This window comes from Nyctereutes procyonoides, unplaced genomic scaffold (genome assembly GCF_905146905.1).
Source record: "Nyctereutes procyonoides isolate TBG_1078 unplaced genomic scaffold, NYPRO_anot_genome, whole genome shotgun sequence".
NCBI lineage: Eukaryota > Metazoa > Chordata > Mammalia > Carnivora > Canidae > Nyctereutes > Nyctereutes procyonoides.
The window spans coordinates 11,857,372-11,884,620 of NW_026575051.1; the positions used below are offsets into that span (position 1 = coordinate 11,857,372).

At 43.4% G+C, this 27,249-nt stretch overlaps 1 pseudogene; it reads right to left on the reverse strand.

Annotated features, from left to right (window-relative positions):
- Positions 1-270: 270 nt before the first annotated feature.
- LOC129512851 (uncharacterized) lies at positions 271-26,808 on the reverse strand (annotated as a pseudogene).
- Positions 26,809-27,249: the final 441 nt, after the last annotated feature.

Below are 27,249 nucleotides of genomic sequence, written 5' to 3' on the forward strand. Positions count from 1 at the left end.
TCCGACCCTATTACCTTGGGCAGTCCAAACCGGGGGAAAATTTCTTCCAGGATTTTCTTGACAACCACCTGGGCGGTTTCTCACTTGGTGGGGAAAGCTTCTGTCCAGCCATTTCGTAGAAAGCTATTCCCATCGGTGTACCAGGTTGCTTCAGCATCTGTCAAAGGCTGGTCTGTCAAGTCCCCTCTGGTGCCATGGACTTCAGCTAGGATCTTTTACACGATCCTGTTCTGTCCTAGCCGCCAGGAGCAAATCATCCACGTACTGCAGAAGGACAAGGTCCGGATGGCCAACTCGGAAATCTGCCAAATCCCGATGCAAGGCCTCATCGAACAAAGTGGGGGAGTTTTTGAATCCCTGCGGCAGCCTTGTCCAAGTGAATTGTCCTGAGAATCCCGTCTCAGGATCTTTCCATTCAAAAGCAAAAATAGGCTGGCTTTGAGAGCTTAACCTTAGGCAAAAGAATGCATCTTTTAGATCTAACACCGTATACCAGACATGGCTTGGGGGTAAGGTGCTGAGCAAGTTGTAGGGATTTGGCACCGTGGGATGTATGTCCTCTGTCCTCCAGTTAACCTCTCGTAAATCTTGTACCGGCTGGTAATCTCCTGTGCCGGGTTTTTTTACGGGTAATAGAGGAGTATTCCAGGGCGACTGGCAAGGTATTAAAATGCCCAATTGTAATAGTCTCTGTATATGTGGCCGAATGCCTTCTTTGGCCTCTTTGCTCATTGAATATTGCCGGATCGATATGGGGGTGGCCGAGGGTTTTAAGTTTATAATTATGGGCGGCTGGTTTACAGCTAGTCCCATTCCGGCCGTTTCCACCCAGGCCTGAGGGTAGTTAGTGAGCCATTCAGAATCTAGGGGCTGCACGGACGGTGGAGAGTCCTCATGCAGCCGGTGTTCATCCTCTAGGCGCAAGGTCAGTACCTGGAGGGGCTGCCCTCCCGCGCCAGTAATAGTGGCCCCTTTTTGCTGAAAAGGTATCTGGGCCCCTACTTTTGAAAGAAGGTCTCTGCCTAGGAGAGGGTAAGGGCAGTCTGGGACCAGTAAGAAGGAATGCGTTACTTGCCCAGTGCTCAGGTGGACCTTCCGTTCGGTTGTCCATCGATATAACTTGCCTCCAGTTGCCCCCTGAACCCAATACGTTTTAGAGCTCAAGGGTCCTTTTGCCTCAGTTAAAACTGAATGTTGAGCTCCCATATCGACCAGGAAGGTCACCGGCTGTCCCCCCACTTTAAGGGTTATCCGAGGCTCGGGGGGGGGGGTTCCTGGCCCTGACACCCCTAATCTTCATCTTCTAGGGACAAAACAGGAATGGGCTTCTTTTTAGGTCCCTGCGTTTGGCCCTTCCTTGGGCAATCTTTAACCCAATGTCCTTTTTCCTTGCAGTAGGCACACTGGTCTCATTCAACCCGTGGTCCTCTTTTGTCTCCCAGGTCCCTACTCTGTCCTGACTTACTCTGCCCTGAGCCCTGTACTACGGTGGCCAGTATCCTAGTCAGCTCTTTATTACGTCTTTTATCTCTCTTATCCTCCCGTTCCTCTTGCTCTTTACGGATCCTTTCCTCCCTTTCCTCTAGGGTTTCTCGCTTGTTAAAAACCTTCTCTGCCTCTTTCACTAAGTCCTGTAAGGTGTACCCCTGAAGTCCCTCCAACCGTTGTAACTTATTACGAATATCCAAGGCCGACTGTCCAATGAAGGACATAATTACATCTGGTTGGCGGTCTTCAGCCAAGGGGTCAAAGGGAGTATACATGCGGTAGCCTTCTATTAACCTTTCCAGAAAACCTGCCGGCGTCTCCTCTTTTCCCTGCACTATAGCACGTACCTTTGCCAAATTGGTGGGGCGATGCCCTGCCCCTTTGAGACCCGCTAGGAGTACCTGGCGCTAGAGACGGAGCCGCTCCCTACCAGCAACAGTGTCGTAGTCCCAGGTCGGGCGAACCAAGGGGAAAACATCCTCAATCTCATTAGGCAGCCGGGTCGGCCTCCCATCCGCCCCCGGGACGTTTTTCCGAGCTTCGAGGTACACTCGCTGTCTCTGGGTGAGGAGAGTCTGCAGGAGCTGTTGGCGGTTATCCTAGGTCGGCTGGTGGAGGTGTCCATTGGGTCCTGGCTGGAAGACCAGGGCCTTCACCTGCAAGATAATGTCAATATTATCCTGGGCCACCCGACGTTGAAAGCCGGCCACTCTGAGGAGCAGAAGGTGACCCATCTTCGTCTTCTGACTTCGACCGAAAGATTGTGTGCCCGGCCGGCGACTTCTTTCCAGTGACCTAGAGTGAGGCTTAAAGGGGTGGTTACAGTCTGCCCCATGGGTGTAGAGAAGAGGTGAGCGGTGAGGAGGAGGACAGGAAAGGAAGAAAAACACGGAACGAACAGACGCACACGAACGACAGGACTGGCGCGGCAGATACAGATGGGAGCGGCAGATACAGATGGGAGCGGTCGCGAACAACGACCTTCCCCGAAGAGGAGGGAGTGCCGGGGCTCCGTTCCTCTTCCAGACCACTCCGGAGTCCGACTCCAGAGGGGGACCAGGGGTCTCGGGCACGTCTGCCTCCCCCGCTGGTCCAAATACAGAATACAGAGTACGGCGTCCTGCAGGCACAATACAGACCCGGCACAAAACAGACCCGGCCAGTCAGACAAACGGACGAGACAGATATGACATTTAGCGAGCTCGGTCTTACCTCCTGCCGGTCTTAGGATTGAGTCTGGGGCGTCTCAGATCCCGGACGAGCCCCCAAATGTTGGACCCTGGCTCACGGGTGCCAACGTGGCCCGGTGGACGCCCCAGAGACTCAGACCCCAGACAGGCAGATGCAATTAGCAAGAGGGTTTATTGAACGTTTGCGCAAACGGGCTCTCCGCCTCCGAGGAGGAAAAGAGCCCCGATTAGCAATTACAGGTGTCTTTTAAAAGGCAAAAGGAAAGAAACTTCCTAAAGACAAAAGAACAGCGGGAGTCGCATGGCATCCAGGTTGATTTCGGGGAGGGTCAACATGAACCTATTCAGGGACATTCCAATCAGGGTGTGGGGGGGGAAACGGTTTTCTTATTGTAAACAGAATGCTTTTAGTTGCTAAAATTTCAGGAAGAAGACTGGATGGGCTGCCTCTGGATTAGGGCTGGCCCTACTTACAAGGGGGGAGGTTTCTTCACAAGCTAAAGGTTCTCCCCTTCTCCAGCTCTTGCCTTAGACAGATGTGAAAATTACTGTGATGAAGGAAGGTATGCCAGGCTTCTCCACATCCCTGCCTTTACTCTCAGTGTATATTTTTCCTCTCTCACTGACTAGCTGCTGTTTCTGAACTGCCCTCCCCCAGCATTTGGTGCAGGAGAAGGGATTAGGGGGAAACTGCAGTCTTTCCTGGGTTGTGCAGCATACTGTCATCTTGGAAAGCTGGTTCCCTGTGGGCATGGAGTATTCACAAATGTTGGCTCTTTCTCTCTTATGTCACCTTTGTGAGCTTTTTTTAAATGACTCTCCTGCTGAGAGCTAGGTAATGCCTCTTCTCTGGTTGACTGCCTATTACTTCCTCCCCACCCCCAGCCCCTGGCTTTACAGAGATTCATCCCACATAAAACTCACTCTCCCTGGCACCTGGGTGGTTCAGTCTGCCTTCAGCTCCAATCAGGATCCCAGTGTCCTGGGATGGAGCCCAAAGCTGGGCTCCCTGCTTGGTGGGGAGCCTGCTTCTCCCTCTCCTTCTGCTGCTCCACCTGCTTGTGCTCTCTCTCCTTTTCAAATAAATAAAATCTTTAAAAATAAATAAATGAATGAATGAATGAATAAATAAATAAATAAATAAATAAATAAATAAATAAATAAACTCACTCTCCTGGCATCCCTTTCTGGCACACATCATAGAAAGGATTGATTGATGGATCAATTTTAAGTTTTATTTAAATTTCAGTTTATTAACATACAGTGTAATATTAGTTTCAGGTGTACAACTCAGTGATGAACCTTTACAAACAACACCTGGTGCTCATCACATGCCCTCCTTAATCCCCATCACCTTATTTCACGCATCCCACCACCCACCTCCCCTCTGGTTAACCATCAGTTTGTTTTCTATAGTTAAGAGACTGTTTCTTGGTTTGCCTCTCTTTTTTTCCCCCTATTCTTGTCTGTTTCATTTCTTAAATTCCACATGTGAGTAAAATCATGTGGTATTTGTCTTTCTTTGACCAAGTTATTTTGCTTAGAGTAATATTCTCTAACTCCATCCACATTGTTGCAAATGCAAATATTTCATTCTTTTTATGGCTGAATGTTAGTCCATATATCTATATACCACATCTTCTTTATCCATTCATTGGTCGACGGACATTTGGGCTGTTTCCATAATTTGGCTGTTGTAAATAATGCTGCTATAAACATTGAGGTGATATATCCCTTTGAATTAGTGTTTTTGTATTCATTGAGTAAATATCTAGTAGTGCAATTGCTGGATCATAGGGTAGTTCTATTTTTAACTTTTTGAGGAAACTTCATACTGTTTTCCACAGTGGCGGTATCAGTTTGCGTTCCTACTAACAGTGCAGGAGGGTTCCCCTTCCTCCACATCCTCGCCAACACCTGTTGTTTCTTGTGTTGTTGATTTTAGCCATTCTGACAGGTGTGAGGTGATATTTCATTATAGCTTTGATTTCTGGTTCCCTGATGATGGATGGGTGATGTTGAGCACCGTTTCATGTCTCTGTTGGCCTTCTGTGTGTCTTCTTTGGAAAAATGTCTACTCATGTCTTCTGCCCATTTTTTATTAGATTCAGAAGGATCCTTTTATTTATTTATTTTTAAAGATTTTATTTATTTATTCATGAGAGACACAGAGTTAGAGAGGCAGAGACACAGGCAGAGGGAGAAGCAGGCTCTGTGCAGGGAGCCTGATGTGGGATTCAATCCTGGGACCCCAGGATCACACCCTGAGTCAAAGGAGATGCTCAACCTCTGAGCCACCCAGGCACCCCAGAAGGATCCTTTTTAAATGATTCCAGGTTGGCTCCCTTCTAGGTACTCTTAACCCACAGGACAATTTATGCATCTTTTCCCTGCTGACAAGGGCAGTGCAGTTCATTCTCCATGCCACACACCTTACTTGCCATTCCAGGGAAGCCAGTCAGCCCACATCTTGCTTTTGGACTTCATCAGGTGGGAGTTAGGATATCAATCCCAGACTTGATATCAACTTCCAAACACCACCCCAGGAGATACAGGCCGAACATTCTGAGTTGTGCTAGTGGAGGCCTCTAACAACTCACCTGGCTTTAGGCAAAGGGAACAACCACTCTCCCTCCCCAGAGCGGCAGAAGAAGAAATTCAGAACCCACAGATAACTCTCCAACACAATCCTTATTCTCTTATACAAACTGTAGAACATTAGTAAAGCTGGCAGACTTGGTCACAATCTCTTCCCATTTCCCTTTGAAGTGGATGGTGAGGGGAGGGGTACCTGACATCCACTTTGATCAGCAAAAGCCAAGAGCCAATGAATAATTTTTCCCCATTTCTTCTATTACTTCACCTCTCCCAAGATGATCTTATGAAACAGTTTGTTTAGAACAGAGGCCCCAGGTCCAGCAATCACTTTCATTTAGTGTTGCTTTCTGCTTTTGAGGCCTTTGCTAAAACTCCTAAGACAACAGGAAGAATCTAATTAACAACCTGGAAGATCTAATATCCTGTTAAACTATTGCCTGTCATTAATTTAAGAAACTCTTATTAGACTTCTTTTTTTAAAAAGTAGGCTCCAGGGATGCCTGGGTGGTTCAGTGGTTGGACGTCTGCCTTCGGCCCAGGGCACCGGACCCGGGATCGGGTCCCACATTGGGCCCTCTGCATGGAGCCTGCTTCTTTTTCTGCCTATGTCTCTGCCTTTCTCTGTGTGTCTCTCATGAATAAATAAATAAAATCTTTAAAAAATAAAAAGTAGGCTCATGCCCAGCATGGAGCCCAAAGTGGGGCTTTAACTCATGACTCTGAGATCAAGACTTGAGCCAGAGGGGATCCCTGGGTGGCTCAGCGGTTTGGCGCCTGCCTTTGGCCCAGGGCGCGATCCTGGAGTCCCGGGATCGAGTTCCACATCGGGCTCCCGGTGCATGGAGCCTGCTTCTCCCTCCTCCTGTGTCTCTGCCTCTCTCTCTATGTCTATCATAAGTAAATAAATAAATATTAAAATTAAAAAAAAAGGGATCCCTGGGTGGCGCAGCGGTTTGGCGCCTGCCTTTGGCCCAGGGCGCGATCCTGGAGACCCGGGATCAAATCCCACATCGGGCTCCCGGTGCATGGAGCCTGCTTCTCCCTCTGCCTGTGTCTCTGCCTCTCTCTCTCTCTCTCTGTGACTATCATAAATAAATAAAAATTAAAAAAAAAAGACTTGAGCCAGACCAAGAGTTGGATACTTAACTAACTAAGCCACCCAGGTGCCTGCTCTTACTAGACTTCTGATGAAAATGGTGAGATGGGTTTACACATACACACACATACTATAGCAGACCTATAGCAATGACAGATAAAATTTGAAAATGGAAGGGGCTCCTGGTTAGCTCAATTGGTTAAGCATCCGACTCTTGGTTTCCACTCAAGTCGTGATCCCAAGGTCATGAGATTGAGCCCTGCATGGGGCTGTGCACTCAATGTGGAGTCTGCTTAAGATTCTTTCTTTCTCTCCCACTCCCTCAGCCCCTCCCACCTCTCAAATAAATAACTAAATAATAAATTAAAAATAAATAAAACTTTGAAAAGGGAAAAGAGACCTAGGCTTTAAAACAAGATAAAGCTCCCCTGTGAATATTTGCAAATCCCACAGATCCCCTAGGCTTTGAAATAAGTCTAGAAGTAAGGGTAGCAGTCAGAGATTTCACTCCTGTGTATGGAGATATAAGTGCTTCCCAGGGTGGGGAGGACCTGGGATAGATTTTTAGCTTGAAGCCAAGGACACTCTGACCCTTACATGCAAGCTGAACACAACTATTGCCAACCTTCTACTTGTGTTTATAACTTTATTGGAAGTTATGTGCCAAGTGAGTAGGAGGACAAAAATGTTGACAGTCTAGTTGAGAACTGAGCCTAGGCACTTGCTTCTAAGTGATGGAATGGCAGTACTTTGGTAACATCAATTCCTATATACTACCAATAACCAATTAGAAAATATGATTTTATGTTAAACATGGTGGATTCAATCCATGCATCATCACTATTAAGTCCCTAAACTCCTCTAAAATGACAATAAAGGGTTTCATTTGTCTGATTTTTAAGGTGTATCCTCATACGTGCAACTTCCAAGTGTGAAGGAGATAATGCCCAGTGGGGTGGAACTTTGATCAGCAAAAGCCAAGAGCCAATGAATAATTTTCCCCCATTTCTTCTATTACCTCACCTCTCCCAAGATGATCTTGTGAAACAGTTTGTTAAATGAGAACAGAGGCCCCAGATCCAGCAATCACTTTTATTTAGTGGCCACCAGGTTGATGAAACCATCCTCCTGTTGGTTATCCTTACTTTCCTGTGTCACTCTCCTTGTCCCTCACACCTGCTTCCTAGACTCTATGATAATACAATGTGGCTCTGGTTTGGGGGGAACTAGGCTAACAAAACCGATAAGGAAAAGATTGATATAACTGAGTTCATTACTATTAACTCCTGCTTATCAAAAGATGCCACTAAGAGAATGGAGTCAGAAAAGGTATGTGCTACACATAAAAAAGGACTCATAGCCACAATATATAAACAACAGTTGTAATATAACAAAAAAACAGAAACTTCGATAAAAATATGGACAAAATTAAAAAAAATATGGACAAAATACTTGAGTAGGTGATCAAAAGTGAAAATCTAGGGTGCTTAGGTGTCTCAGTTGGCTGAGTGTCTGCCTTCGGCTCTGGTCATGATCCCAGGGTCCTGGGATTGAGCCCCACATTGGGCTTCTGTTCAATGAGAAGCCTGCTTCTCCTTCTCTCTCTTTCTGCCACTCCTCCTGCTTGTGCTTTCTCTGTCAAATGAATAAATAAAATTAACAAAACAAAGTGGAAATCCAAATGGCAAATAAACATGTAAAAACTCACAAATGATCATGAAAATGCAAAGTAAAACCATAATGAACTACTACTTTACACTTACTAACAGGGGTAAAATTCCAGATGTTGCTGAGGATGTGGAACAAGGGACATTCACATACACTGCAGATGGGACTGTAAAACAGTCCCACTTTGGAAAACAGTCTGGCATTATCTATTAAAGTTGAAAATGACTATACAATTCTATTCCTAAAATACATATCTTAAGAAATGCAAGTACAAGTTTACTGGGAGATATATATAAGAATGCTCACAGAAGGGGCACCTGGGTGGCCCAGTCGGTTGAGCATCTGACTCTAGATTTCGGCTAAGGCATGTTCTCAGGGCTGTGGGATCAGGTTCCATGCTCGGTTCCCACCCGAATCTGCTTGGGATTCTCTCTCTCCCTCTCCCTCTACTTTCCCCCCCACTCACAATTTCTCTCTCTCTCTCTCTCTCTCTCTCTCTCTCTCTCAGATAAATAAATAATCTTAAAAAAATGCTCACAGATTTGTTATAATAGACAAATAGTCCACATATTCTTCAACAGTAAAATGGATACATTTTGGTATGTTTATAGAATGGTATACCATACAGAGTTGAAAATTAACAAACTGCTTAATTCAATAACATAAATAAATCTTAAGAACGTAAAATTGAACCAAAGGAAATAGTTACAAAACTAGTACTTACTGCATGATTCCATTTATATTTTTTTCTTATGATAGTCAGAAAGAGAGAGAGAGAGAGGCAGAGACATAGGCAGAGGGAGAAGCAGGCTCCATCATGCACCGGGAGCCCGATGTGGGACTCGATCCCGGGTCTCCAGGATTGTGCCCTGGGCCAAAGGCAGGCGCTAAACCGCTGCGCCACCCATGGATCCCCTATAAAAAAATTTTAAACGGGCACAACGAAACTATAGTGAGTAGGAGTGCATTCTTCGGTGATGCATTATAAGGAAAAGCAATCTGAAGGCCATAAAAATCAGCATGGTGGTCATTATAAGTATGGAAGGGTGGATGTTCTGATTCAGGAGATGGGGGGAGCTTCTAGGATATTGGCATCGTTCCATGTCTTTACCTGGGTGATCGTTTTTCCACAGATAACAGATTTTCATAACTTAGTAAGCTGCACGTTTACGTTTCATGCATATTTGTGTATGGTTTGAAAATTTTTACAATATAAAAGAGTTAATTAAAGAGAGAGAGGGAAGAAAAATTGTAGCCTATGAATTTGAAGTCCAGGTGTAATTACTGGTGTGCTAGCAAGCAATTTATATTCCGAAGATGTGGTAGCCAGCCTCCAAAATGGCCCTTATGATCTCTGTCTCTTGGGATTCACACCTTAGTATAGCCCCTTCCTATATGGTAGTAGGGTTGGTCTGTGTGACCTGTAGAAAAGACTGCTTATAGGGACTGCTGGGTGGCTCAGTGAGTTGAGTGTCTGCCTTTGGCTCCGGTTGTGGTCCCAGGGTCCTTGGATAGAGCCCCATATCAGGCTCCCTGCTCAGTAGGGAGTCTGTTTCTCCCTCCCCCTCTGCCCCTCCTCCCTGCTTGTTTCCTTCTCTCTCTCTCTCTCTCTCTCTCTCTCTCTCTCTCTCTCTCGTGCTCTCTCTCAAATAAGTAAATAAAATCTTAAAAAAAGAAAAAAGAAAAGACTACTTATGAAATAATTTATTTATTAATTTTTATTTATTTATGATAGTCACACACAGAGAGAGGCAGGGACATAGGCAGACGGAGAGGGAGAAGCAGGCTCCATGCACCAGGAGTCCGACGTGGGATTCAATCCCGGGTCTCCAGGATCGCGCTCTGGGCCAAAGGCAGGCGCTAAACCGCTGCGCCACCCAGGGATCCCTTATGAAATAATTTAAAAACCAAACTAACAAGGGCACCTGGCTGGCTCAGTCAGTAGAGCATGCAACTTTTGATCTTGAGGTTGTGAGTTCCAGACCCATGCTGGGTGTAGAGATATATAAATTTGATATGCAAATCATCTTTTAGAGAATTAAGCAAACACTTATCTATTAGCGTCTACAACTTCATGTGTGTTTTACATAAATCTCTAGAATTACTCCAGGTATGTGTATTGTATTTTGGGATATATTGGTGTACCTGCTAGTGGTTTCATGTTAAAAGGTTGGGGAAATGCTTGGTAATAAACATTAGTGTTAGCTGTTAATATTGTTGTTGGTGTTAGTTTTTTAAAGATATTTTATATCTTTTTAAAATATATAAAGATATTTTTAAAAGACTTTTACTTATTTATTTGAGAGAGAGAGAGAGAGAGAGACACGCACGGGGCGGGGGTCAGAGGGCAAAGGACAGAAAGAATATCAAACAGACTCCCCACTGAGTGTGGAGCCTGACACAGGGCTCAATTCTAGGACCCCAAGATCATGACCTGAGCCAAAATCAAGTGAGATGCTGAACCGACTGAGCCACCGAGGTGCCCCAAGACTTTTTTTTTAAGATTTTATTTATTTTACATGAGAGACATAGAGAGAAGCAGAGATAGAGGGCGAAGCAGGCTCCCCTCAGGGGGCCCAATGCGGGACTTGATCCCAGGGCCCCAGGATCACGACCTGAGCCAAAGGCAAAAGCTCAACCACTGAGCCACCCAGGTGCCCCCAGATTAATAATCTATCTACATACAAACTTTAGATTGTAAAAGATAAAACAATTAAGTTTCTAGAAGCTAACGTAAGAGAAAATCTTCATGACTTTCAATAAGCAAAGAAAGTTTCTTAAATAGGACACAATAGGGATCCCTGGGTGGCGCAGCGGTTTGGCGCCTGCCTTTGGCCCAGGGCGCGATCCTGGAGACCCGGGATCGAATCCCACGTCGGACTCCTGGTGCATGGAGCCTGCTTCTCCCTCTGCCTGTGTCTCTGCCTCTCTCTCTAGCTCTCTCTCTGTGTGACTATCATAAATAAATAAAAATAATACGACACAATAAACACTAACTATAAATGAAACAACTGGCACATAACACTGTATTAAAATTAAAAACTTTGGAGGTACCTGGATGGCTCAGTTGGTTAAGCAGTTGACACTTGATTTTGGCTCAGGTCATGATCTCGGGGCCTTGGAATTGAGATCCATATTGGGTTCCCTGTACAGCAGAGAGTCTGCTTCAGGATTCTCTCTCCCTCTGCCCCTCCCCTCCTAAAATAAATAAATAAATCTTTAATTTTTTTTTTACATTTATTTATGATAGTCACACACAGAGAGAGAGAGAGAGGCAGAGACACAGGCAGAGGGAGAAGCAGGCTCCATGCACCGGGAGCCCGACATGGGATTCGATCCAGGGTCTCCCGGGTTGCGCCCTGGGCCAAAGGCAGGCGCCAAACCTCTGCGCCACCCAGGGATCCCAATAAATAAATCTTTAAATTAGAAACTTTGGCTTATCAAAAAACACCATTAAAAGAATGAAAACATAAGTCATAGAATGAGGGACGACACTTGCAAAAACATTTAACCAACAAAGTGCTCATACTAGAGTATACAAATAACTTGTACATTGATAAGAAAAATATAGGCAATCCAATTAATAATAGGCAAAGGACTTGAACAATCATTTAACAAAAGCAGCTATGCAGTGGTTATTAAGTATGTGAAAAGGTGTGGGGTGCATGGGTGGCTTAGTCAGTTAAGTGCTTGACTCTTGATTTTGGTTCAGGTCATGATCTCAGGGTTGTGAAGATCAAGGATCATATCTGGCTCCATGCTGGGCATGGAGCCTTCTTAAGACTCTCTCTCTCTCTCCTCCTCTCCTTCTGCCCCTCCCCACCCTCTCTCTAAGAAAAAAAAAAGGTATGCAAAAGGGTGCTAAACTTTGTTATCATAGAAATAGAAAAAGAGGGATCCCTGGGTGGCGCAGCGGTTTAGTGCCTGCCTTTGGCCCAGGGTGCGATCCTGGAGACCCGGGATCGAATCCCACATCCGGCTCCCGGTGCATGGAGCCTGCTTCTCCCTCTGCCTGTGTCTCTGCCTCTCTCTCTCTCTCATGAATAAATAAATAAATAAATAAATCTTTTAAAAAAAGAAATAGAAAAAGATACACTGTACTAAACACTTTACTGGAATAATTAAAAAAGCAGGGAGCCTAGGTTGAGCTTCTGACTCTATTTTGGCTCAAGTCATGATCTTAGGGTTGTGAAATAGAGCCCAGAGTTGGGCTCCATACTGGGCATGAAGCCTGCGTGTGGTTCTTGCTCTGTCTTTCTCCCTCTGCCTCTCCTCCCTGCCCTCCCCTCCTCTCCTACCCCCTATCCCCTGCTCACATGCACACACACACTCCTTCTCTGAAGGAGAGAGGAAAAAAAAGAATAATTTAAAGATTAATAATACCAAGTGTAAACAAGGGCATAGAGTCATGAGAACTCTCATACAGGGCTGATGGGCATGTAAATTGGTACAACCACTTTGGAAAACTGTTCGGCAGTATTTACTAATGTTGAACATATGCTGCGACCCGGGATTTCTAAGATATATGCCCATCAGATATATGCACATATATTCATCAAAAAGACATGTACAGAAAAAAATTCTGGAAATGGATGGTGGTGATAGTTGTACAAAAATGTGAATAAGCTTAATGCCTCTGAATTGTACACTTAAAAATGATTAAAAGGTTAAGTATTCTGTGTTTTCCCCCAATAAAAATGACATACAAAAACATTCTTATGGCATTACTTATAGTAGTCAAAATTTCACTTTATAACGAACACATTATAGTATATTCATATTCATACCATGGAATACCATATAGCAATGCAAAAAATAGACTACAGCTGTATGTAATAACTATACAGCTGTATGCATAACTGTTTGAATTTCACAGATAGAAGAAGCCAGACACACAAAATCTACAAACTGTATGATTTTATTTATGCTGGGTTCTTTGAAGCAGGCAAAATTAATTATGATGTTTGAAATTCAATGGTTACATGAGGGGGGCTTCTGGAATCCTGGGAATGTTCTATTTCTTGACCAAGATGTGTTCACTTTGTGACAATTCATCAAGCTATACTCTTAAGATTTTTCGTTCTGTATGTTAGATTTCAATTTTAAAAGTTTTTAAAAAGGAGGAGGAGGAGGAGGAGGAGATGAAGACCCTACTTTCATAAACTTAAAATTACAATTGTGGTAAATACAATGAACAAAAGGCACGGGATGATTTGAGAACATATAGTAAGGAGATCTAACCTGGGAATAGAGGCTAAGGAGGGCTTCCAAAACAAGTGATGTTGGAGTTGAGTTCTGAAGGTGAGTAGGAGGCAGAAGTACAGAGTAAAGCCTTCTAGGCAGAAGGAACCCTTTATCTAGTGTTTCCCAACTTTTACATTTTTCATTGTCTTTGACTCTGTCCACTCCAGCCACCTATCTACCCAGTCTCCACCTATTCTTACTCAGGACTGAAAGGAATAATTTCTTGACATACTTGTAATCCATTCCTGACCTAAGGTTGGGAAACAATTTGCAAGTTATAAAATTATAGAGGTTTTTTGTTCTTGAATGATTTGAGAGTAAATTGCTATTTGTTACCTCACTGCTCCTGGGTACTTCAGTAGGTTTTTCCTAAAATCAGGACATAACTCCAGTAAATACAAATAACATTGATATATAACTAACACTTAATTCTCAGATTCTGTTCAAGACTCTCCAGTTGTCCTCAAAAAATTCAGATCATAATCATATACTGCATTTCATTTTTTTATCTTTTTAGTCCCATTCATTAGGAACAGTTCATTCTTTGCTTGACATCCATGACTTGGTATTTTAAAGGACTATAAGCCAGTTATTTCATGTGCCTCAATTTGGCTCTGTTGGGATTTCCTAATGGTTGGATTCAGGTTACACATCTTTGGTAGGAATAATATAGAAGGGATATGTTCCTCTCATTGAATCCTATCAGGTGGTGCAAGACTTCAAACATTCTTTCCCAGTGCTGAAAAGGTGTACTTTCATCACTTGATGAAGGTGATATCTGCCAGGCTTATCTACTGTGAAGTGTCTTTTTTCTTTAGGAATTTGTAAGTATTTTGTGGAGAAGTATCTGAAACTGTAAATGTCCTGTTCATCATATAATCCACTCATTCTTTTATCCAACTATAGACAGGTGGTTTCCGATTATATTCAATGAACAGTAATCTGTTACTATCATTGTTTATTTTGATCCTCAAATTGTCCCCAGTTTGGCCAGTGAGAGCCCATTCTGTGTTCTTTTGACACATTTCCATTATTCTTTGAGTACTTCCTTCTTTTTGGGCATGACAAAATATTCTGTATGTTTTCTTTCTTTCCAGTGGTGGAGTCAGACATTCCTTTAAGAAGTCTTGGCTCCTTTCAGTGAGAAGTAATACTTAGAATCCAAGATCTATGTAGTAGGTGTGTTCATTGCTATTGGGGTATCACCATATCCTGGCCTTCTCAGTGCACAGAACTAGAAAATGTATGTATGTATATACACACATATATACATATCTATATTTACATATCTATCTATATCTATCTATCTATCTATCTATCTATCTATCTATCTATCTCCTTCTTGAATAACATGAGTTCACAAAGGTATCACTAATTATGGTATAACTCCACAGGGCTCAATCTAGTTTCTTCCCTTTCCATATTCATTACTTTCTTATGTGACACTGACAAACTTGGATCCTCAACAACTTTACTTATCGATCAGCCTCTCTGTATGTAACTGGTCTCCCTCTGCCATCACCATTCCTTCCCCTGTGCAGATACCCTTCTCATTTCACTTGGACTCTGACACCCTGTGCCAGGCTGATGCACAATATCCCCCAATGTGAACACTCTCCTATGACATCCCACACAGGGCCACCACATCAAATAGAAGCTCTCCTTTCCCTCAGGGGCTCTAATGCCAATCCCAGGCTACCCTTGCCTGGACAACCTCCTTACCTTGCTGCACATGACAAGCCCAATGATTCCTTTTGTTTTTTTAAAGATTTATTTATTTTATTTGAGAGAGAGAAAGAGAGAGAGAACATGAGTACGGAGAGGGGGAGAGGGAGAAAATCTTCAAGCAGATTCCCTGCTGAGCAGGGAGCCCAATATGGGGCCCGGTCCCAGGACCCTGAAATCACAACCTGAGCCAAAACCAAGAGTTGGATGCTTAACCAACTAAGCCACCAGTTGCCCCAACCCAATGATTCTTTGTCCAAGTAAGTGTGGCAGATGTTGCTAGTTCCTACCTAATATTCACATCTTATTTATGGGTTGAATTGTGTGCCCCAGAAAAAGATGTTAGAGTCCTCACCCCAAGTACCTCAGAATGTAATCTTACTCAGAGATAGGAAGGCCCTAAATTCCACTAGATTGTTCACTTTGAAATGGTTATTTTAAAAAATAATAATAAAATAAAAAATAAAATTAAATGGTTATTTTTTTATTATGTGAATGTTACCTCAATTTAAAAAGAAAAAAGACAATAAAGGAACTAAGAAGGCAAATATTCTAGAACAAAGGAAATAAGAGGAATAATGAGAACGACAGGAGATGTTAACAAAATTTAGGAAGATAGAAAGTAAATGGTGATGGGTAACTGACCCAGCAAAACAGAAAACAGGCATGCAGAGAGGTGTCCCAAAAGAGATCAGATGATTCATAAATAGAAATCTGATTATCTTAGACACCCCAGGTACCTCCAACAGTGGGATTGGAGGTGGTACTGAAATAGTAGAATTGGGTTTTAAGTTAGTATGAGGAGTAGTTGGATCGCTTGGCCTCTTCCCCTCATGTAGCCAGATGACTGCCCCCTTCCTTCCCCAACAGATGGGAGGTTATTTCTAGAGCAGTCTCCACAGCAGAGCATGGTGATGAGATTTCATACTGAAAAACAGGACAACAGTCTGGCAAGACCTTCCAATCCTTTTTTTAACCTGTTTCCAGAATGCAGGCAGGCAAGCCTATATTCCTAGCCAGGAGACTGAAGGACTCTCCCTTAAAGAAACTGAATCACCCCCAGAAAAAAGGTGTATACACACCAACATTTGAGGAACTCTTCAATGAAGCCCACTTACCCACAAGCCCAAGCCATGCACCAGCTTCTTAGTGTCTCTCTCTTAAATACAAGTTACAGCCAAGGATTACCAGCTGAGAACCACCTGTAACCTGAACATCAGAAATTTTTAAAAATTTCTGAGGGGAGCATCTAGCTGGTTCAGTAGGAAGAATGTGTGACACTTGATCTCGGTGTCATGAGTTTAGGCCGCATGTTGAGTGTCGAGATTACTTCAATAAATAAATATTTAAAAAGAAAAAAAGAAAGGAAAAAGAAACTCTGAGGGACAAAGAAAAGAGAGCCAAAGGAAAATTAAAACTAAATGAGATAACATCCTCAAAAAGACATGAGATGGTATTGTGACCATGAGACAAGAGAAATGACTATAAAACAAAATCAGAAAAGGGTATTTGGAAATTAAAACTATAATGACCAATGGAGTGCCTGGGTGGCTCAGTCAGTTGAGCACCTGACTCTTGGTTTTGGCTCAGGTCATAGTCTCAGATCATGAGTGAGACTGAGCCCCACATCCAGCTCCATCTTCAGTGGAGAGTCTGCTTGAAGATTCTTTCTCTCTATCTTTCCCCCCTACTTGTGCAAGCTCTCTTTCTCTGTCCCTCTAAAAATTAAATAAAATAAATATTTCCCAAAAAACTGTAAGGGGAAAAATAACAATTTACATTGAAGAGTGGAGTTTAAGGACAAGGAAACCCCCTGGAATGTGGAACAAATGCCAAAGAGATGGACATTGGGGAAAAATAAAACTTTAAAAGATTAGATGATCAGTTCAGGAAATCTTACGTCTGACTAATAAAAACTCTAGAGAGATCAGAGATAAGAGAGGGGAAGAAATTATCAAATAAATAAAATAATACATAAAAATTCCCAGAACCAAAGGATGAGTCTCCAAATTGGAAGTCTCTCTGAGTGCCCAATACATACAATGAATGAAAAAGACCCATTGAAAGATGGCTGGAAGTTTCAGAACACTGACAATAAAAAGAATGTCCTACAATCTTCCAGAGACAAAAGGAGGCCATGTACAGAGGATTTGGGATAGAGTGGTATTGGCTTCTCAGTAGGTACAATGCAGTAAAAATACTGAGTGAAAAATGATTTTCAACTTAGACTTGATACCCAGCTAAACTATCTGTGGTAGCTTTGCAAAGATGGCCCTCAATGAACTACACTTCTTAATAATTATAGCCTTGTGTGGTCCCTTCCAACTCTGAATGCAGGTTAGTCTATGATTCATCTTAACCAATAGAGTTCGGTGGAGATGACACTGGGCCAGTTCTGTTCCTGGCCTTTAAAAGAACTGGTGGGGTGCCTGGGTGGCTCACTCAGTTAAGCATCTGCCTTCGGCTCAGGTTATGATCCTGAGATCCTGGGACTGAGCCCCACATTGGGCTCCCTGTTCAGCGGGGAGCCTGCTTCTCCTTCTTCCTCTACCTGCCACTCCCCCTGCTTGTGCTCTCTCTGTGTGTCAAATAAATGAGTAAAATCTTAAAAAAAAAAAAAGAACTGGTAGTTTCCATTTCCTCCTTTTTGGAAAGCTTTTGCTTTGAGGAGCCTAAGGTGCTATGTAGGAAGTCCAGCACTCTGCTGGAGAGGCCACAGGGCATGGTCTCTGAGCCTACAGAGAGAAAAAGAGACAGAGAAAAGAGACAGATTCTAAGGAATTGGCTCATATAGTTCTGGAGTTTCAGAAGTCCCAAGATCTGTAGTCAGCAAGCTGGAGATTAGGACCACCAACAGTATGATTCTAGTTTAAAAGCCAGCAGGCCAATGTTTCAGCTGAGTCTGAAGGCAGAAAAAAACTGATGCCCTAGCCCAAACAATCAGGCAGTAGTTTCCTCTTACTTGCAGGAGGGTCAGCCTTTTTTGTTCTATTCAGGCCTTCAACTGATTAGATAAGCCCCGCTCACATTAGGGAGTACAGTCTGTTTTACTCTGTCTACTGATTCAAATGTGATCTCATCCAAAAATACTCTTAACAGACATGGCGATAATAATTTTTGACCAAATATCTAGGCACCGCAGGGCCCAATCAACTTGATACATAAAATTAGTCATCACAAAGACTTTGTCATTAGTCAAAATTTACCTGTCAGATGCTCTCTTCCCTTAGAATGAGTTCTTCCCAAGAGCAGTCCATAGCCTAGTTTATCAGGCCCTTGCCACTGGTTCATCAGACACATGGCTAGAATGAATCCAACCTAGACATAGGTTGGATCTCTGTTAGATTTTTAGTTGTGTGAGCTAAGTTCTGAGGAATTATTAATTATACCTCAACTTTCTTGTTCTCAAAGAACTTATGGTCAAGTTGGGACCAAGAAAATGTAGCTTGAGAAATGAAATTATAATATTCTTCACACAGTATGCCATAATTTGTTGAGGTCTTCACAGTGATTCATCCTTCTCTGAAAACTGCCTCCCCCCAAAGAGATATGTTATTTCCAACCATATATGTGTGCTATGGTCAGAGCTGATTGAAACATAGATAGATACCCAATTCTAGTTGAGCCAATCACTTAGTCTCTCCTAGGAGTTTTATCAGTGAGAGACACCAATGAAAAACTATTACAAGCTGAGTCACATCAGTGACAATTGTCTAAATAACTCCAGCTGCTTATATTCCAGAAGTTACTTCAGCTCTTTTTCTTTTCAAGATCTAGTTATTGGGCACCTGGGTGGCCTAGTTGGTTAGGTGTCTGCCTTTGGCTAGGCTTGTGATCCCAGGGTCCTGGGATCAAGTCTCGAATCAGGGTCCCTGCTCAGTGGGGAGCCTGCTTCTCCCTCTCCCTCTGCCTGCTGCTCCCCCTGCTTGTGCTCCGTTTCTCTGTCAATAAGTAAACTCTAAAAAAATAAAAATAAAAAAGATCTAGTTATTAAAAATTTAATTGGTAGGGGTGTCTGGCAGGCTAGGTTGGTAAAGCATGAGACTCTTGATCTCAGAGTCATGAGTTCAAGCCTCACATTGGGCTTGGAGCCTATTTAAAATAAAAATAATAATAATTTAGGGCACCTGAGTGGCTCAGTTGATTAAGCATCTATCTTTGGCTCAGGTCATGATCCCAGGTCCTAGGATTGAGTCCTACACTGGGCTCCTTCTCCACAGGGACCCTGCTTCTCCCTCTACCTTTCTTTCTCTCTGTCTCTCATGAATAAATAAATAAAACAATTAAAAATAATAATAATTTTTAAAATTTAGTTGGATTTCATGAGATAACTCTGTAATTAATCCTGGATAACTCTTTCCCAACACCACTAAGCAATTTTCCAATTCTCAGTGGACACCAACTGGATATCCTACAAACTTAACTCCATTCTGACATGTCCACCTAGGGTCAGATCCCATGGGCTAAGTGCTCTGTCCCACAAGACTGTCCCCAGTTCAGATGCCATTCACAAGTCCAGGTTGTCACCTGTGCTTCTGACTGGCTATGAGTGAGGGGGTCCTATAACCTTCTCCTCAGATTCGATAATTTATTAGAATGGCTCACAAAACTGGGGGGAACACTTCCTTACATTTACCAGCTTATTATAAAGGATATTATAAGTTGTACAGATGAACAGCCAGATGAAGGGGTACACAAGAGCAAGGTCTAGAGGGGTCCTGAGCACAAGAGGTTCTATCTTCATGGCACTGAGGTGTGCCACCCTTCTAGCATGCAGATGTACTTAACCAACACAGAAGCTAATCTCCTAATTAAAGAGTTTATAGAATTTAATCATCAGGCCTTCTCCTTTCCCTTCCCAGAGGTCAGTGGTGGGGCTGAAAGTTCCAACTTTCTAATCACTTGGTCTTTCTGATGACCAGCCCCACTTTAAGGCTATCTAGGGTCCCACCCTACGTCACCTTATGAATAACCAGACACTCCTATCAGGAAATTCCAGGAGTTTTAGGGACTTTGTGCTAGAAAAGGCCAAATATATTTCATACCACACACAATAACCTAATAACCTTCTGTATTAGTCAGGGTTCTCCAGAGGAACAGAACCAACAGGATGTGGATATATATAGAGGTTTATTTTAAGGAATTGGCTCATGCAGTTGTGATGGCTTGGCAAGTCCGAAGTCTGCAGGGTAGGCCAGCAGCTGGAGACTGAGGGAAGAGCTGCACTTCAAGTCTGAAAGCCGTCTGCTGGCAGAAGTCCTTCTTGTTTGGTGATGCCACTTTGTTCTACTAAGCCCTTCAGATGATTGCATGAGGCCACATTATGTAAGTAATCTGCTTTACTCAAAATCCACCAATTTAAGTGTTAATCTCATCCAAAAAACACCTGCACAAAGACATCCAGAAAAATGTTTGCCTAAATATCTGGGCACCATGGCTGAGCCAGGCTGACACAGCAAATCAACCATTACACCATCTAATTGATTTCATTTTTAGTTTAAACAAGCTCAAATCCATGCTGTTACTTGTAAAAAGAAAAAAAATTAAATATCCCTGAATTGTTTAAAATTCTAATAATAATAGATGCCAAGAACATTATTAGGTTTTGGTCTACAGTGATGAGAAAGACATGGTCCCTATCTTTGAAAAGCTCATAGGGTTTAGAGGGTATTTTTTTGTTTTTGTTTTTTTCTGTGGCTGTTCAAGATACTGTAGTCGGGGCACAGGGGTACAAGAACACCTGGCTCCTGGAGTTCCAAACACACCAGGTTTGGCCACTCAACTGCTGACAAAATCCAAAGGCAGAGAGACGAGTGGTGGTGAAACAAGAAAGGAATGTATTTTGGTGAAGCCACCAACAGGGAGACCATGGACTAGCATCTCAAAGACTGTCACCAAAGTGCTTAACAATATTTCCAGGTTTATATAAGGAAAACGAGGGGGGAAAGTCAGTCGGTACATGCAGGTGGGCAGGAAAGAGCAGGTCGATCACTGTCAGAGTCAACTGCACAGGGTTTCCCTGGCTCAGGGCAGTCCTTATTGCTTGGGGGGTAGTTTCCATTCTCATCAGGGGTTGCTTTGCTTGCAGGGTCTTTTGCCTGAGTTAAGAGATAAGCTGGAAAGAAGAACTTAATCAATTAGAAAGTACAGACTGATGTCACCATAGGGGTAGTTACAGCCCTCTTTGAATACAATAAAAAAAGATAAATACTGAGGCAGTGAATCATTAAGTCCAATTGTTACAATTGTTTGTAATTTGTAAGTTTTGCATATAGAGACCTTCTTAAGGACTGGGGTGGTCAAAGGTTATACTCCTTTATCCTGAGAAAAGATTATATTGCAACGTTCTTGGCGATTCTCAGAGTCCCCAGAGACAATCTCACTGGACTTTTAGAAGGGAGCAGGCAAAGATGCATTTGGAAAGGCAGCTTGACATCAGCCTGGTGAGAACCTTGCATCTCAGAGTAAGGACTCTAGTGTATTCCCTGTGAGAAGTGGGGAAGCCTTTGGAGGTTTCTGCATGACAAAATAAGGTGATCTTATTCTTTCTGTGTTTTAGGAATAAGAAATTGATAGGTGTGAAGAGATAAGGGGAGGGATAAGATAGGCTGGGAGGCTGTGTCAATAAGGCTTTTTAGGTATAAGCAAGAAGTCTCAACTCTGGCTAACTCAAACAGAAAATAAAATGATTGAAACTAAATTGTGGGGGCACCTGGGTGGCTCAGTGGTTGAGCGTCTGCCTTTGGCTCAAGTCATGATCCCAGGTCTAGTCTAGTCCTACTTTGGGTTCCATGGGTTCCATGCAGGGAGCCTGCTTCTCCCTCTGCCTGTGTCTCTGCCTCTCTCTCCGTGTCTCTCTTGAATAAATAAATAAAATCTTAAAAAAAGGAAAGAAAGAAAGAAAGAGAAAATTGTGCAGTTCACAGTATTGATGAGAAACATAGGGACTTCTGGGTGGCCCAGTTGATTAAGCATCTGCCTTCAGCTCCAGATCAAGTCCCAGGGTCCTGGGATGATATGATCCTTAATCCTCGCATCAGGCTCACTGCTCATCGGGGAGCCTGCTTCTCCCTCTCCCTCTGCCTGCTGCTCCCCTTGCTTGTGCTCTCTGTCAAATAAATAAAATCTTTAAAAAGAAATGTACAGAACAAGTCTCAGAAAATCCCTCCTGCTATTATCCACATACATTCTTCTCCTTTAGCCTTCTAAAAAGTAATTCTAACACACTTTAGATACCTCTCTCTTTAAGATTTTATTTATTTCTTTGAGACATAGAAAGAGAGAAAGCACACACGCAGGTGGAGGGGCAGAGGGACAAGCAGACTCCCCACTGAGCAGCAAGCATGACACAGGTCTCAGTCCCAGGAGCCCAAGATCATGACCTAGGACAAAGTCAGAAGCTTAACTGACTGAGCCACCCAGGTGCCCCTAAATATCCCTTATACACATGAAATCACTCACTGCCTCCTCCCAAAAAGACAACCTCAGGTTTCAACACTCACTGCATCCAGCTGTAAGTCCAGTGTCTGTTGATGCCCACTTCTCTCCTAGTTCTGCCCAGGCTTATCCTGATATTTCTGTAGACTATAGAGAGCAAAATGCAGTCTCATGTCAAGCAAGGGCCTGTGTCAAGCAATGATGCAAGCAGTTAAAGATACCCCAGCTAGGAGATACTGCCCAGACCAACATCACCTCACAACCCCAGAACTGATAATGTGCAGAACCAGAGGAGGGCTGCCCAGACCTGCAACTGATTCAATCCCTTTAAAAAGGGAAGGATTTTGGCAGCAAACTGTCAGACTCTTCAGACATGACCCTTCTATGTCTGACCACTTAAAAAAGGCAACTGATGCCAAAGCCTCTGCCAGATTGATCCCCAAACATAACAGAGACCCTTCACTGCTTGAGCATTAGAAGCAGTTAAGTGCCAGGAGCTGAACTGGACCAGACCGAGGCACCCACAGACTGACTTTGCTTTTGGTTCATTCACTTCCTATACTCTTCTGTTATCTTTTTTTTTTTTTTAATTTATGATAGGCACACAGTGAGAGAGAGAGAGGCAGAGACATAGGCAGAGGGAGAAGCAGGCTCCATGCACCGGGAGCCCGACGTGGGATTCGATCCTGGGTCTCTAGGATCGCGCCCTGGGCCAAAGGCAGGCGCCAAACCACTGCGCCACCCAGGGATCCTCTTTTTTTTTACTCTTCTGTTATCTTGTTTGTTGTATGGCTTGTCTTCTGTCCTGCTTTGTGTGCTGTGTAAGAAGCCAAGTTTAATCACATGGTGAATTTTCGTTGAGTTTGGAATCCTGAACCTGCTTTATCGTTCTGACTTAACTTTGCTTTATGAGGAACACTTGGGTAGCTTAGTGGATTAAGCATCTGCTTTTGGCACTGGTCATGATCTCTGGGTCCTGGGATCTAGCTTTTCCCTCTCCCTGTGCTCCTCTGCCCTGCCTCTGTGCACTCTCTCTTTCATTCTCTGTTAAATAAACAAACAAACAAATAAAATCTTTTTAAAAAAATTATTTGAGTCAGGGAAGAAAGGGGAAGTCTCTGTAAGGCAAAGAACTTGGGTTTTGAGGTGGGTAACCTGCATATCTTTTCACCTCCCTCCTTTGCCAAGTGTAGAAGTGTAGATATAGAAATGTGCCCTAGCTAGGCAAAGAGAGCATAAAACAGCCTCCGAAATTTCCTGAGACCCCACTGTGTTTCAGAGGAATCATTTTTCGGCTTGAACCCCCGGGTGGTTCAAGGAGATATGTAAGACTCAGAGAGATCCTTAGAGTCAACAGGAGCCAATAAGAGACAATGATCAGTGGAGGTACCACTGAGTCATGACTAAACTAAGAGATTAAACCAACACTTCACTGCATGCAGACAAGGGTAGTAGCCAACAAGGTTGCCAGCGATCAGAAGCCAGATAAGGAAAACTGCTTCAGAACCAGAGGCGCCAGAGACTCTGTGAGACCATATGTAAGACTCTCTTTCCCCATTTAGAGGAGGCCACACAGCCATCACCCTCCAGGAGACATATCAGAAAGAAGAGGAGGAGACAATCTCAAGACTTTAAGGACACCTGGGTGACTCAGTGGTTGAGTGTCTGCCTTCAGATCAGGTCGTAAACCTGGGGTCCTAGGATCGAGTCCCACATTGGGCTCCCTGCAGGGAGCCTGCTTCTCCCTCTGCCTATGTTTCTGCCTCCCTCTGTGTCTCTCATGAATAAATAAAATCTTAAAAAACAAACAAAAAAAAAGACTTTAGAATTTACCTGAAGGAGCTGCTTTGCCACAGTCTGTTGAAACCAGAAGACATGGCAATCCTATTAATTGGCAAGTTTAAGGTACCAACCCACTAGTGGTATTGGAGTTGTTAAGATTTAATCAGTTACAGGAAATGAATTATGTTTTCTTGGCCCATGTGATTGTGTAATTTTGTAACCAAGTACTATTTTAAGTGTAAATGATTTGAATGCTTTCCTGCCTCTGGAGGGCGCTTCTTTCACAATTATTCTCATTCTTTGCTATTAATTTAAATGAGACCAGACTCAATCTTTTTGTAAAAATAAAAAACCTAGCACAGTTAGGGGTTTATATTTTGCATTATGCCAATCATCTTCTTCTTATCTGAGGAGACAGTATAGAGTATTTGCAGCGTTTAGGAACATAAAAATACCGAATAGCACAATATTATTGGGGCAATAAATCCAACACATGATCAAGTAAGAAAACTAATTAGAATTATAAGTTTATTTTGCGGGATCCCTGGGTGGCACAGCGGTTTGGCGCCTGCCTTTGGCCCAGGGCGCGATCCTGGAGACCCGGGATCGAATCCCACATCGGGCTCCTGGCATGGAGCCTGCTTCTCCCTCTCCCTCTGCCTGTGTCTCTGCCTCTCTCTCTCTCTCTCTCTGACTATCATAAATAAATAAAAATTTTAAAAAATTTTAAAAAAATAGAATTATAAGTTTATTTTGCAAGTAATTTTCCAGGACAAAAGTCTTACATGATACCTTTCTTCAAATTATACTTCCAAGGATATATTTAAGTTAAGAGAGAACTTAGCAAGTTGATAATAGATATAAGTGTTAGGTTTTTTTGGTAACTAAATGGAAATGAGACCGCCAAGGCAAGCGAGGGTCCAAGAACAGATTTTATTGCAGGCGCCCTCGGGCGAGGTTCCACGACTCACGGAGGGGAAGAGTGAGTCGGGGAAGTCGCGCCAAGACAAGGTGGCAGGGGGTTTACATAACGTTGTAAGGCAGAACGGTTTCCTATTGGTCGGCTCATATGCAAAGGAAGGATTGCAACCCAACCAGTCAGAGTGACCCTCACTATGCAAAGGAAGGATTGCAGTTCGGCCAGTCAAAGGTGACTTCCTCCTCTGGGGTTTGAAGGGCATTGGGTCCGGTTGCGTAAGTCCAAAGGAGAGGTCTAAGGGTCTGCGTCAAGCTGTCAGCAGGTCATTGGTCCGTTGGCGTCCCAGGTGGAGGTGGTGACAGGAACCTCAGCCATTTGGGGTACCCGCCATCTTGAGGAGTTTCTCTTCCCACCTGGCCCCAACAATAAGTAGTCATCAAGTCTCCAATCGGCACAAATGGAAATGGTAAACAAGACTGACGTTTTTACAAAGGTTCCCAGTTTAATTCCTTGTCAAATTGGATTCTTTGAACCAGTTTGGTAATGCAGAATCCTATTGCTCCCTCTGTTGCAATAAGGAAGAGGCGACGTCACAATTTCTTTCACAGATACATTTGTTAAAAATTTTGAGACTTGCTTTTAAAGGCCAGGATCTGGAATTTCATTAGCATTGAAAGCAAAATTCAGTCCTTTAAATCTTGATTTAAAGGACTGAAGAAACAGATGGGAAGACTTTCTTTCTTTCTTTCTTTCTTTCTTTCTTTCTTTCTTTCTTTCTTTCTTCTTTCTTTCTCTCTTTCTTTTCTTCTTCTTCTTCTTCTTTCTTCTTCTTCTTTCTTCTTCTTCTTCTTAGATTTTATTTATTCATGAAAGACACGGAAAGAGGGGCAGAGACATAGGCAGAGGGAGAAGCAGGCTCCATGCAGAGAGCTGGATGTGGGACTCTGTCCCGAGACTCCAGGATCACACCCTGAGCCAAAGGCAGACGCTCAAACACTGAGCCACCCCAGCATCTCCAGACTTTCTTTAATAAAGAATATGGGGGGGGGGAATCCCTGGGTGGCTCAGCGGTTCAGCGCCTGCCTTCACCCCAGGGCGTGATCCTGGAGTCCCAGGATCGGGCTCCCTGCATGGACCCTGCTTCTCCCTCTGCCTGTGTCTCTGCCTCTCTGCCTATCATGAATAAATAAATAAAATCTTTTTTTTAAAAAAAAAAGAACATACAGAAATTGTCTATATTAACCTTCCATGTTAATAGCTCCCTTCTTCCTCTGTTTATTGACTTTTTCTCTGCCCTGTAATATGCAGAAATCTTATCTCAAAAATTACCTGAATGTGATATATCTAAACACTGGATTGCTACTCAGCAACAAAAAAGGAATGAGCCACTGACACATGTAAGAATGTGGATGGATCTCCAAAACATTGTGCTGAATGGAAGAAGTCAGGCCCAAGAGTCTGTACTACATGATTCCATCTATAGGAAGTCCTAGAAAAGGCAGAAGTAAAAAATAATGAATGATAGTAGGTCAATAGTGTTGGGCCGGTGGGATCAAGAGGATCGGCAGGCACCAACAAAATGGTAGCGGACCCTCCACCTTATGGCCCCCACCTCGAACTTTCCCACCACCAGCAGACCACCCGAAGTCCGCCAGTAACATGCCAAATACGTATCACCCCTACAGATGAAGAAACCTCCCCCCTTGTAAGTAGGGCCAGCCCTAATCCAGAGGCAGCCCATCCAGTCTTCTTCCTGAAATTTTAGCAACTAAAAGCATTCTGTTTACAATAAGAAAACCGTTCCCCCCCCCCACACCCTGACTGGAATGTCCCTGAATAGGTTCATGTTGACCCTCCCCGAAATCAACCTGGATGCTACGCGACTCCCGCGGTTCTTTTGTCTTTAGGCAGTTTCTTTCCTTTTGCCTTTTAAAAGATACCTGTAACTGCTAATCGGGGCTCTTTTCCTCCTCGGAGGCGGAGAGCCCGTTTGCGCAAACGTTCAATAAACCCTCTTGCTAATTGCATCTGCCTGTCTGGGGTCTGAGTCTCTGGGGCGTCCACCGGGCCACGTTGGCACCCGTGAGCCAGGGTCCAACATT